We start from the raw sequence: 14452 nt of genomic DNA, 5'->3' as shown, positions 1-14452 counted from the left end.
CCTTAGTATGAACAGGTTCTCTGAGTTCTGGTTCTGAGTTACCAACAACTTTAAGGGCAAGATCTTTCTATGCAGGTGTCCAAAGTGTTCATCAATCTTCTATGGCTAGTCACCCTAATAGAAGGATTTATTAAAAATACTGGATGCCAGCATTAAAGCCGTGGGTTTTCTCTAGGAGCATGGAGACTGTACATGAAGCAGGAAATACTGAAGCTCCTTAATAGTGAATAGACATAATAATGAGACCAGATATAAGAAGGAGTCCAGAGGCTATGGGCTTGGATTTTAATGGCAATTCAGAATAGAAGTTTTTTGGAATCAAAAACATCAGTGAGGCTTAGGGAATCACAGATGTCTAAACCGGTGTCAGTTTTTTCATTTTATTCTATATCCTTTCCTTGGATCATCTCGTCATCATATATGATTTTAATTACTACTTAGGGTTATGGCTCCCAGACTTATTCTTCTCGCCTACGTTTTGTTTTTGAGCTTCACACTCGTATATCTAACTGCCTAGAGGACATTTCTTCTTAAATGTTTCACAAACTCTAAAAATTCAACCTCAAAATTGAAGTTGTAATCTCTCTCTTTAAAACCTGCTTTTCATTCCCCGTCTCCATTGATGTTATTTTAATCCATTTAGTTTGCCAGACAGGTAACCAAAGGGAGATGTGTCTTTCTCTTGTAATACCAACCTTCTAATCATTTACTAATTTTTGTTGATTTTGTTTGATAAATACCACTCAGCTCCATTCACTTATTTTCATCTTCTTTGACATTATTTTATTCTAGGCCTCCATTACCTCTTGTCTGATATTTGCAATGTCTTCTTACTTGTCTGCCTATCATCAGACCTGGTTCTTGACAATTCATCCTGCTTAATGTAGGCAGAATGGCAATTTTAACACGCATAATTAATTTTGTCATTTTTCTTATTAAACTTTTCAGTCTTTGCAGTGGTCTTAAAATAAGATCCAACTTTACTAATTCAATCTTATCTCTGCAGTGTTTTTCACACTGTTCTTTCCTTTGCTTCCAACTCCTCTTATCAGCCTTCTTTCAGCTCCTCTCACCTACCATGTTCCTTCCTATCTTGGGGCCTTTGAATATAGTCTTTCTTCTGCCTAGAGCATTCTTATCTATGTTGAAACCATGCTTCTATTTTGGGGGCAAGCGGGGAGTTCATTTCTATTCATTATTTTCTAGTTACTTCTTTTAATATGCTTTGTATTTTTTCTTGATTGCTGAATGTGATATACTGGATAAAGGGAACTTCTATGAACAGTCCTTCAGTGATGTGGTGAGGGAGAAAGGGAAGCATTCTATAGTTCTGTGATTAGGTCTCAATCTTTTAGAGAGCCTATGCCTCTGGACTGTGAACTTCCCAAGAGATTCTCAGTGTTTTCCTCTTCGCTTAGGTAGACAGGATGGCGATAGAGAAGGCAGGCGTAGGGTATTTCCATTCCCCAAGGTAAATTAGGCTTGGTGATACTCCAGCAGGTTAGGCTCTGGTTAACTAGTTTTTCCTCAGGCTTTCTTAAAGAACAGAACTCTGGTGTATTGCAAAAACGGTTTCTTTTCTCCTACTCCTGGTGGAAGCACAAGGGGATTTTTCTCAGATATTTACTGTGAATACCTGGTTGAGACCCTAGAGGTAAATCTCAAAAGATTGTGGGGATCTTCCTGTGACTGAGTCCCCCTGGACAACTCTCGTAGTTGTCACAGTGAGCTTCTAGCAATTCATCAATCACAGTTCCAATTTCTCATCCTGACACTGGTTCCTGTCACAGTTTCTGCTCCTGAGTCTCTGCTCCAGTAAGCCATGACTTCCCGTATTCACCTGTCTATCTCTCCAATCTTGGCAGTGGTTTGCCCTGTATCTCCCCTCTCTTATGGATCCGAGAAGAGTTGTTGATTTTTCAGTCTGCTTATCTCATTGTTAGAACAGAGTGGCAACTTCTAAGCTCCTTACATGCAGAATAGGAAACTGGAAGTTAATTTTTCAGACAAGTATTCTTTGTTTTTCCCAATTTTGATTTAGGTCCCTCATTATATGTGTTTCTAAACTTCCCCTAAGAAGTCCCTCTCATATTGTATTACAATTAGACTTATTCGCTTCACTTCCATAGCTATAAGTGGACATAAAGAATCCAGACTTATTCATCGATGTATTCTTATTGATGTTTATAGCACAGTAAGCAGAGTTCTCAATAAATAGTGTGGAATAACTAAGTAACGAAAAGATACCAAACATTGTCTTGGATTTCAGAAAAGTCTAACGATATCTTAATCCATATTTGGCATTTCAGGGCAGGCATGCCTCTGCCCATCAATATCACACCTAAGGTAGGCATCCCTGACCGAAGATGCCACTCTTCCATTCTGAATTCAAGTAAGTCCCTTGAGTTCTTTTAAACATGCAGCCACTATCACCCACCAGGAGTTGCCATGTGGGTAAAGCTGTTTGTCTTCCATATCCTGGATTATACAGACTAAATCTAAATGGGTGACTTAATTTTCTTAAACCTTCCCTAGGTTCATGTTTTTTTTTTTGTGCCAAATTAACATCTTCACGTAACTCTGGAAGCATTAAAAAAAAGCTACTGCTTACAAAAATGTGTAATTCCAGAGTCTAAAAAAATAATTCTAACAAAGTCCAAAATTTTTCCGATGAAACTGGATAGCAAATCTTGGTATTCATGCTTGGACTTAGTTGCTGAGACCCTTGACAAAAAAAAAAAAAAGAAAGAAAGAAATAAAAACAGGTCATTAAGAACATTCTTTCATCAAATATATTCATTCGACAGAAATTTAGTAGTTATTTACTGTGCATTCAAAACTGTGCTGTGGTTACTCTGGTGAATCAAACATTACCGAAACCATTGAAGAGCTCACAGTCCATCAGGGAGAAAGTCTTGCAAGAAACTACCTACAATAACATGTGGTAAGTGCAATGAAAGGGTGATGCACAAAATTCTGAGGAGCTAAATGGGAAGAGCACACTGATAATGACCAAGGCAAGAAGAAACGCTCCACTGAGGACGTGATACGGAGTTGCTTCTCCAACAGTGTGATCTTGCTGCCTTTCTGCAGTCCTTCAAAGGCTAGTTTCCTCCTGCCTCTTTTCCTCCCCACTTTCAAATGACGACTTTCATTCCAATTCCACTGACAAAATAAAGGTATCTAGAAAAGAACTTCTGGAAATTCCCAGCACCATTTTATCTACTGCTCCAACACCCTACAGTCCCCTTATACCTCCCTGGTCTCATTCTTTACCATTGTCCCATGCCGTGCTCACTCCACTCCTGTTACACAGGCCTCCTCAGCATTCCTCCAACCAGCGTGGCATGTGTTCCTGCCTTGGTGCGTCTGCATTTGCTTTTTCTTCTGCCTGAAACTCTTTACTCAGACATCTGAAGGACTGGCTCTCTCACATTGTTAAGGTCACATCTGAGCTGCTACCTTATATGTAAAGTCTGTCCTGGCCACACTATCCTACATAAAACTGCATCCTCCACCCACAAGTCTATATTCCCCCACTCTGTTTTATTTTCCTCCATACCTCCTAACCATAAACAACAGTCTACATTCTCTATCCTGTTTATTTATCTTGTTTATTTTCCCTGTCTTCTCTGCTAAAAAAATAAACTCTGTGAGAACAGAAGTGTCAACAGTCTTGTTTACTGATATCTTCCCATTGCTTAGAACAGAACTTTGCATATATGAGATACTCAATAAATATTTTGAGTGAAAGAATGGGTTGAAAGTGTAAGAGTTAGCATATGTTATGTTCAAAAAAATGATATTTACTGGAAAAAATGAATAATGGGCAAAGAAATAAATTAATGCTTGATAATTTTATACAGTGGAGAGAAAATATCCAAAGATTATCATGCAACCTTTAAATGTAGGTCTTAAGCTTTATAATCTTTGTAGCTCTGCTGTCTACCATACTATCTGATAAGCAGTAGATAGGCACTGAATAAATGAATGAAAAAGAATTACTACCCATTAAATCTATTGAGTCTGTTCAGGTCTTTTAAATCATACTTGAATATTTAATGGTATGGGTCAATATTTTCAATAAATATTTTTGAGAATAAGGCATGTTATAGAGCTTTCTGCATAGTGTGATTCCCACCTGTAAAAGAATATATATATAATAATTATAGGCACAGAAGACTAAAAGGATAAATTTTTAGAATTATAACAGTGTTTATCTCTAGGTTATGACACAAAGATGAGCCAAATTACATTTCGTGCATTTTATATTTATAATTCTTGTTTTAAATCGAAGTAAAAATGTTATAAAAATCACATTATGTTACAAAAATAGGAGTGGGAAAAGTAGGAAAAAGAAGGCAACGATTAGTGATCTGGTGTCTAAGATTATCTTTTCACATTAGCGCAGCTTTACGAACCATTTGAACGGTTGGTATTTATGTGTGGTGCACAAAGGCTGAGCTGCCATCAGCAGTTTTCAGCATGTCACTTGAACTCCTGTCAAGTAACGGGGTATTCATTCATCTTCATCAGCTATAAATTTGGAATCCCAATTCAATTTAAAAATATTTATTGAGCTCTTAATATGTGCCAGGCACTCTGCCAGGCATTGGAGTCACAAAGACAAACAAGGCACAGTCATGACCTCGAGGCTTTCTGTTTAGATAGAAAAGAGACATCTTAAAAAACAACAGCAAAACAAACACAAGCAAACAAACAAACCCCACCAAAGTCAGTGTGGTTATTATACTGAAATCTGTGTAAGGGCGAGGACTATGTCTGTCTTATCCACTTTGCCTCCTTTGTGCCAAACATAGTGCCCAAAATGCAGAAGGTGGTCAATAGCTATTTGTTCAATTTTAAGTTAAGGAATGAAGAATGAAACTCTAGAAGTATTTTCAAGGTATGCAGTGTTGCGACCCAGAATGCCTTCTTCGAAAAGAATATTGTTTTCTAGTCTTTGATAGAATCAATTCCATGAATATTAATAATTAGGTTCGATATAAATGGGCTGTTTTTTTTAATTGGAAAAATAAAATCTCACAAATGCATGCCTCATTCATCAGGAATGGGAGAGTTAACAACAGGTGTAAAACTTCTTTGAAGATTTGCGTGTAACCTAGACAGGCCTTCCTTTCCTTGCCATCTTATTTCATTGTGTATTACATTATAGTACCAGCAGGACAGATGGATAAATGTACAAAAGAGACAACAGGTAAAGGGAAAAGGGCATGGATTTCGAGTCAGAACAACCTGAATTTTAACCATAGCTCTTTAACATTGAGCTGGGTGACCCAGAGTAAATTGCTTAATCTTTCTGAGCCTTGGTTTATTCATCTTTAAAAATGAAGATGGTAGATACATCTCCCAGGATTATTGTGGAAATTAAATGAAATAACATATGAAAATTTCCATGAAAATTAGATATAATAAATGTGTATTAATTTGCTAGGGCTATCATAATAAAGTATCACAGATTGCATAGCTTAAATAACAAAGATTTAGTTTCTCACAACTCTGGAGTGTAGTGGTCCAAGATCAAGGGCAGAGTTAGTTTCTTCTGAGTCTTTTTTCCTTGGTTTGCAGATGGCCATCTTTCCTTCCCTGTGTTTTTGCATGGTCTTCCTTCTCCGTGTGTTCTAATCACCTCTTTTTATAAGGACACCAGTCATACTGGGTTAGGGCCAAAGCTAATGCTTTCATTTTATCTTAATTACCTCTTTAAAGAACACACCTCCAATAGAGTTGCTTTCTCAGATACTGGGGTTTAGGTCTTCAACATATGAAATTTGAAAAGGGACAGAATTCAGCCCATAACACATGAGTTTCTTTTCTTATTTTATCCTCACTGGTTTTTTTTTTTTTTTTTTTTTTTTTTGTAGAATTTTTATATTCTTATTCATTGAAAACTGCTGGTAAATGAAAGATAGCCCCCACCATCATCATAAAAAATAAACAAGGATATGAACATGGCTTAGCAGGATGAAGATTATTCTTTGGGATTAATGTTGATTCTTAGATGTAACCTGGGTTTAATGTAGATACATACATTATGATATTTTAGACCTGATAGGAAATGAGAAGCTTTACCAGCTACTTAAAAATGTTTTGTATGTTTATACACAACCTTTTAAATGGAAAGAAGTTGGAGTTCATGGGCTAGTTTCAGCTCATCTGATGACTGTTAAAATTTGATTCCCTCTAACATGCTATATAAAACAGAAACAGATGTAATAAAATGAAGCATATAAATGCTCCATGTTGCAGGACTTACTGATTTCCCTGGCTGAGCTCAGACAGGTACAATATTACCAGCATCATTTTCTGTGCATAGTAAAATTGATATAAAGAGCAGCTCAATAGAAGAGATACGGTCTGCAGTGAAGAGTTTATAACACTTGTCATAATGGATCTGTCAGAAAAAAAATGTTTACAGTTCATTGCAGAATATAAAATGTTTGCTAAATCAGCAGTAAAAGTCGAAACTCAGATAAATTTGTAGCAAGTGTAGCAACACAACACAGCATAACATAAATACACCCAGCAGGAGAGCTGGAGGAAAAAAAAAAAAACAGCAACAACTTAGTTCTGAGTAAGATTTGATTTATGTCATAAATAAATATAAGGGATATTAGGAAGATTAGTGCATTAGAATGTGAACACAAATCAAGATGTTCTGTGGCAAGCGGGATAGCTTGCACAACAATAAACTGAGCTGGTGCCAGGTAAGTTGCTGCAGTTTCTTACTGAGCTCATTTCAAGCTGAGAAGTTTGTGTGTGTGGAGTAGCAATATAATTATGGATAGTGGTGTTAGGATGTCCAGCTGAAACTCAGCTGTGTGAACCATTGCCTGACCATTGACTCAGCTCTTTTTAGATAAGCAGAGAATTGCTGGTTCTGAATTTTGAAAAAGAATCAAGAAGGCTACAAAAAAAAAAAAAAAAAAGGTTAATGCTGTTTTAGAAATCAACTCTTCTTTGGTAGGGAGTTAGGAAGTATATTTAAAAGTCCTATTCCTGCCTAGAAAGTAACAGGAGCAAACCCGACAGCCATGGTAGTCCACTGTGACTGCCACCCTGGGATATTATGTGGATCAGGAGTAACCAACAAAGACCAGGTGCTATAGGAGTTGGCCAAATAACTCTTTCTACCAGATTTTGGAATTGCTTGTGAATAGGGTAGTCTCTGCGACATGAAATTTGTAATATGCATGCTCCCCTGTGATGTTACATACCCTGTAGCCCATCACTGGGCTGGGATAAGGCTATATACTCTCTCTGCTTCCAACTGCTAATTCCAGATGATTCTTCCTCCCACTTCTATATGAATTCCCACTGCCAACTTTGTCCTTGGGTCACTCCTTAGTTCCTTGGAGATTGTAGCTGTTGTTCACTGTTTCATTCCCTAACATTACCCCATCATAACTATTAGTGATTTTCATGTTCAACTAGATGAGAGTTCCATTATCTTGAGCGTTTTTCGCTCCCCCACTCCCTCCCCTCTGTCAAACATCGATTTTTTTTCTCTGTATATATGAGTTTCTGTTTTGTTTGTTTAGTTTTTTAGATTTTACATATAAATGAAATCATGTTGTTGTCATAAATGGCGAGATTTCATTCTTTTTTTATTTTATTTTTTTTTTAATTTTTTTTAATTTTTATTTTTTTAGGCGAAGCAACCCTTGGTTGACCTCACAGATTGCAAGGACCTTGTCAGTTTATAATCTCTTGTTTTTTATTTGTTTACGCCTATAGCACCTGGTCTTCCTAGGTAGTCTCCAATCCAAGTACTAATCAGGCCTAACTCTGCTTAGCTTCCAAGGTCAGACAGGATTGGTCTTGTTCAGGGTGGCATGGCCGTAGACTTCATTCTTTTTTTCATAGCTGAGTAATATTCCATTGTACATATGTACCGCTTCTTCTTTATCCAATCATCTATGTATCGACACGTAGGTTGTTTCTATTTTGGCTATTGTAAATAGTCCTGCAATGAACATAGAGGTGCACATACCTTTTTGAATTATTGTTTTTATTTTCTTCAGATAAATACCCAGAAATGGAATTGTTGGGTCTTATGGTAGTTCTATTTTTAATTTTTTGAGGAATCTCCTTACTGTTTTCCCTAGTGACTGCACTAATTTACAATTCCATTAACAGTGCATAAGGGTTCCCTTTTCTCCACATCCTCACCAACACTTGCTGTCTTTGATTTCTTGATGACGGCCATTCTGACACGTGTACGGGGATATCTCATTTTCCTCTTTGCCTACACCTTCAGTCTTTTGCTTTTCTCTCCTTATGTTAAAGGCCTTCATTTCCCTACTTTCTGTGTCCTCATTCTGATTCTTGAACAGTTTGGATTTTATGGCCCATCATTGTCATAACTCCTTTGCACTTTCCATTGTCTTGCTAATTTCTCACTTTATATACTCACCTGAAAAAATCCCAACTTAGATTATCTCTAGCCCGCAAGTTTACTAAACCTCACAACTGAACATGGCTGGAGAAAAGCATACAACGATTCTGCATTGTCTGACTGTAACACCTTGGCTCCTACTCTCCAGTGGACTCTTACTTCTTTTGTCCAGAAATTCTAACCACATTTCTCTATCCATTCACTCTCCCACATAGCAGTTCAAACCTTCTGTTCTTTCCTTAAACATCTAACACCTCCTCTTCTCACCTCATCCTTAGATGTTTGCCTTGTGTTGTATTTCAATGAGGAAACAGTAACTAAAGATAAAACATCCACAAATTTCCACCCACTGACCTGTCTCTTTGCTCATGTATTTCTTCCTTTCCTTCTGCTAAAATGGAAGAACTGTTTGCGCTCCTCTCTGGGGTCAACACCTCACCTGGTACATTAGTTTCATCCTTTCTTACTCACTTAAGAATATCATTCCAGTAATTCTCCTTCTCTTTCATTATTAGTTTTTCTTATCCTTCAGATCGTTCTCCCAAGCCTACAATATCTCTCAGCAGCAACAACAGAAACCTCTCTTTTGATGACTGTCTTTATGGCTATTGCTACAATTCTCAGATCCTGATCCTCTTATAGCAAAGTTTATCTATATCTGCTGTCTCTAGTTCTTTTTCTCCCATTTTCTCTCATTCCATCTCTAATTAATATTTCCACATAACTCCACAAAACTGCTTTTATAAATGTCATCATTGACCTTCTTGTGGCTAAAGCCAACAGTCTTTGTTCTGGACATATGGTTATCAGAATTCGATGCAGTTGATTGCTACATTCTTAATTTTTAAATCTTCTCCCTCCCCACTGGCTTTATAAAGCATTAGACTCTTAATTCTATCTTTTTTTTACTGACATCTTGATCTTGGTATCCTTTGCTAGTTCTCTTTTACCTCCCTGACAACTGAAATTCTCAATGAGTAAATATTTCTATCTATACTCACTCTCTCTGGATCTCATTGTTTTCATCTAGACTCATGGATTTAAATACCATTTATCTCTTGCTAACTCTTAACTACATATCTCTATCTCAACCTTCTCTCCTGAAATTTAGATTCCTGTATCAAATTTCCTACTTATCTCCACTTGGACGCATAAAATATATCTCAGATTTAATGTATCTTCTTCCTATGACTTCAAAGCCACTGCTCCTATAGGATGGCAACTTTATTCTTCCAATTGATGAGGCCAAAATATTTTTGGAAAGAAAACACCAATGGCTGATTACTTCCTTCTTATTTATTCTCAGAGACAACCGATGATTCATATCTTGACTAATGAAACTTACAGGAGTATAACAAATCCAATTTGAGCGAAGTTCTATCCAACATCATTATGTACAGGACCAAGCCCCTGTATTTAGAATTTTAAAAGACCTTACAGACAACTCTCTTACAGATACTGTAATAGTTTTCTAAATGGTATCTCTGTTCTTTCCCTGTCTACCACCTCCTCTCAAAACTGCAGGTAAAGTGTTCCATTCAAGATGTGAGTCAGATCTTGCTACTCTTCTGAGAATTCTCCCATTAATTTTTTATTTTACTCAGAGTTAAAGTCAGGTACTCACGGTAACCTATAAGGCCCTACCTGGCCTTGCTGTTGCTCTCTCTCATCTCATCTTTTTTATTCTCCCCATATTTCTTTCTATTTCAGTCATGCTGAAATCCTTATTTCTTCTTGTAAATAATCAGCACTCCCAGCTTGAGAACTTTGCACTACTTGCAGTAATTTCTGCTAAAAAATTCTTTCTCAGAATATCTGCGTGACTTGTCCACTCACTTCTTTTAGGTCTTTGCTCCAACGTCTTCTTCTCGATGAAGCATTCCTTGACCATCCTATCTAAAGTTGCAGCCCCTCCCCTTCACTACTTTGTTTTCCTTCATACTCCTTAACAACCTTTGACATATTAAGTAAGTAATTTATGTTTATTACTTCTCTTTCTCTACTAGAATGTAAGCTCCAATAGGACATGATTTCATATCTGTTTTATTCACTTCTGTATTTCTAGTATCTCGAATAAGCCTGGTACTCAGTAGGTGCTCAATAAATACTAATTGAATAAAGTAGATCATGGGCTACTAAAAATACATGATGTAGTGGATACTCTGGTATCCTTCACAGGTCCCCTTTTCTGGACCAGTGACACACAGGTGATTCCTACTCAGAAGAATTGACCTCTACCTACCACTTGGTATTAGGTTGGTTACACATGTCCTGGGTGGCAGCCCAAAATTAACATCTGATTACATGGCAGTACAAAAAGATAGCCTTTTGCCTCTAGGAAGGATTAACTCCTTCTTGTCTGGTACATTAATTGTCCAGACACTGAGATCAGACCGAAGGTAGTCTTTAGCTGAAAACATACTGTGGTTTAATATTTTTTCTCTTCCCATATTGGTTTCTTTACTTTCATCCTCAATTTACTCTTTTAATAAATCACTTGAATAAGTTGTCCTCTCAAATGATACTTCTAGGGAACCCAACCTAAGATTTTTGAAGAGAGGATGACAATTTATTTAAAAAAAGAAAAGAATTACTCACCTTTTCTTCAATCTATTTTTTGAAGAAAAATCAGTCAGTGAATAGAGAAGGTTACATTCATGGAATATTTCAATAATCACCTATTGAAAGTGACATGTTGTCATATATTATGTAAGCTGATGGTCTCTTGGTACGTCTAAAGGATAAAATAAAATCTCTCAGGCTTCTAATTTAGTTCTTGCCTTTATTACTTGGGGGTCAAGGAAAATTTAACTACTAGCTTCAAATAATCTATAAGATCTTGGACAGTTTTGTTAGGCTCTTGAGCTACATATACAAAGTTTGGAATTAAAACATAAATCCTCAGTTTTCAGGGCTAAAGTTAAAAGTATATAAGATTATATAGGTGAAACTACATAAGATAATTTCTAACATGTCATTTATAAGTCAGCATAGGTTCCCATTAGAGGTGTCAGGGTAGCAGTAAGACAATGACAGTAAAGCAGATTTTACAACTTTTGTTTAAATGTTTCTTTAAACTTCTTACAGGTTGAGTTTCTTGGAAAATAGACCCTATGACAGATGTTAGCTTATGATCTGTTTATTAAAGAATATTTTGCCGATCGATGCTTAAAGAAGAGAAAAAAGCAGGCTTGGGCAGAGAAAAAAGATATATTGATATGTGGGTCCAGTGGCAGCCTTCACCAACCCTAAGGGGGCTCTGTGTCTTTAATGACCTCTCACAATTTTTCCTTGTTTGGCCAAGGTGGCCATGCCTTTATAGTCCTGTATGGGTTAGTCATTTACATGACTCCGCCATGGGAAGGGGTGTAACTTTGAACTAAGCAGCTCTTTGCACCTGAGGCATGACAACATTCCCAGAAGCTGGGGTAAAATGTTGAAAGGGAATTTAGGTTGCACATAACATTAGTCCCCACAAATCTTAATATATTAGAGGAAAATGGAGACCTCTATTCTTTCATTCAATCACTCAGTAAATATCTATCGAGCTCTTATTATGTACATGGCACTGTGCTAGGTACTAAAGATATAATGAAGAATTAGACTTGATTTTTGACCTTGAAAAGTTAATGATCAAATGTGGCAGCAGACTCGTATGTAAACAAATAAATATAAGCTGGTGAGTGCTATTTCAGAAGTAAGAAAAAAGTGCTGTGGGAGCACAAAGGACAGAACAAACAACTCAGCATGGGAATTTAGGGAACACTTCACCTTGGTTTTACCACTCATTTATGTCTAAGTAGCTGAGCTGTTTCTACAGATAACTGCAAAGAAATTGCTCACATAATATATCACTTTCAATAGGTGCCCACTGAAACATTTTAAACTGTTGTTTAGAGCAAGACTTTGTCTCCAGACAAATGTGTGCCCCACACTATCCATTTAGCTTATGGCATATAGCAAATCAAATTTTTGCTCAAAAATTACTAAGATTTAGGTGTATGTGTCAAGGGATGTGTATTCTTTGACTTGGAAGCATTTTAAATGGCTGCCGATAAGTATCCTAAAGGGGCAGGGGAGGGTTACTTAGAGGGTGGGAAAAAGGAACAGGTACAACTTACTGTGAAACTGATTCAGTCCAATGGTCAAATATAAGTATCCAATGAATGCTGGTTGTTATTCAGTAATGAAGATTACCAATTTACTCAATAATCAAATGCATATTACCAGAGGAGAGAAGGAGCAATTGCGGGATGGTTTTCTAAACTATATAATTGTCTAACCGAGGTACTGTATACTTGAAACTAATTTACAAAATAAAAATAAATAAATGCATTTTAAGGACCTACAATGGTCAGGAATTACTGAAATTTTTTTATTTTTATGTTCCTTAAAACATAGTCAGACACCATCGATGTGATTCTTGAGACTCTGATTTGATTACTGTCTGAACAATATATTTTAATCACTGATGTCAGTGTATACTTGTGAACTTTTGGAGATTCCTTAAAATAATGACTGAAAGAACATTCCAGCTGAAAATTCAAAGAAACAGAGAATAACTAGAGTCTGATTTGAAAATCATCCAGGGAAAGTAGTGTGGGGTTTTATAAAACAGGAGCTTATATACTATGTTTTCTCCTATATACATATACCTATGATAAAGTTTAATTTATAAATTAGCCACAGTGAGAGTTAACAATAACTAAAAATAAAATAGAATTATAACAATATAGTTTAATAAAAGTTATCTTATGTAGTTTCACCTATATAATCTTATATACTTTTAATGTGTTCTTTCTCCCTCTCCTGTAACTGATCTAAAAACTGGGGCAACTACTAAGTAACTAACTGGTGGGTAATATATACACAGAGTGGATATGCTAGACAAAGGAAAGACTCACACCCTGTATAAGACAGAGTTGGACAGTCTGAGATTTCATTATGCTACTCAGAATGATACAGAATTTAAAAATTATGAATTGTTTATTTCTGGAATTTTCAATTTAATATTTTTAGACCACAGTTGACCATGGCTAACTGAAACTACAAAAAGCAAAACCACAGATAAGGGAGCACAACAATGTCACAAATGTCAGTCTCTTTACCTTTCCACCCCCTGAAAATCTTTGCAAGAAAATTAAAATCGCAGGTTATAATATTTAATAGGACCAGCTGCATCGGTGAACTAAAATAGCACTTTTATATCAGTGTTCAGAAAGGTTGATATCATGCTTATAAATAATAATTGTGTCAGTAATGACCCATACTGTCATTTATATAATTACCTGAGAGTAAATAAATGTGCCTTGTGTACACAGAAAACTGAGAGACTTTATAAAACATCAGAAAGACAATGGGCATTTTTGCACGTAGTCTTAAATTTTAATTCCAGCATCCCTGTGAACTAACTGTGTGACTTTGTAGTAGTAATTTTTTAACTTTTCTGAGGCTCCATCATTCGCATAAAATTGGGGATTAAATATTCCAACTCCACAGGGCTTTTTTAAGGATTAAATAAGGTAATGTGCATTAAATGTTGGGTATAGTCATGGTGTCTTAGTCAGTAAATGAGCATAGAATCTTGTGGAACCACCAAGAATTTTATACCTGTCTCCTCATTTGGTTCCCCTATTGGATCTCTACTCCCTGTAATTGTCTGGGTCCTTCTAACTTCCTGTTATAAAATTTTTGAAAATACTTTCTCCAATGACACCAATCTTTTTCACAGTGAGCTACAAGCCCATCCACTAAATTTTATTCCAGTTTATTACACAGCACCCAATATTGTGATTAATAATATAGAAATGGAATTTCAGAACATAAACAATCATAGGATTGGAAATTGTTAAAATAGGAAGGGCCTTAGAGAGATCTACTCTCCTTGCCTCATTTTATATATATATTTAAGTTTATTGGGGTAACATTGGTTAATACAATTATGTAATTTTCAGGTATACATTATAATTTAACATGTATATATTCTACTGTGTGATTACCACCCAAAGTCCCGTTTCCTTTGATCCCCTTTAC

General features: G+C 36.2%; 1 pseudogene; it reads right to left on the bottom strand.

The window, feature by feature from the left end:
• Window positions 1-7749: 7749 nt before the first annotated feature.
• LOC112476692 lies at window positions 7750-7868 on the bottom strand (annotated as a pseudogene).
• Window positions 7869-14452: the final 6584 nt, after the last annotated feature.

Source organism: Pteropus alecto, unplaced genomic scaffold, assembly GCF_000325575.1.
Source record: "Pteropus alecto unplaced genomic scaffold, ASM32557v1 scaffold71, whole genome shotgun sequence".
Classification (NCBI taxonomy): domain Eukaryota; kingdom Metazoa; phylum Chordata; class Mammalia; order Chiroptera; family Pteropodidae; genus Pteropus; species Pteropus alecto.
The sequence above is the reverse complement of the archived record's forward strand: the minus strand, read 5'-3'. Positions and strand labels throughout refer to the sequence as shown.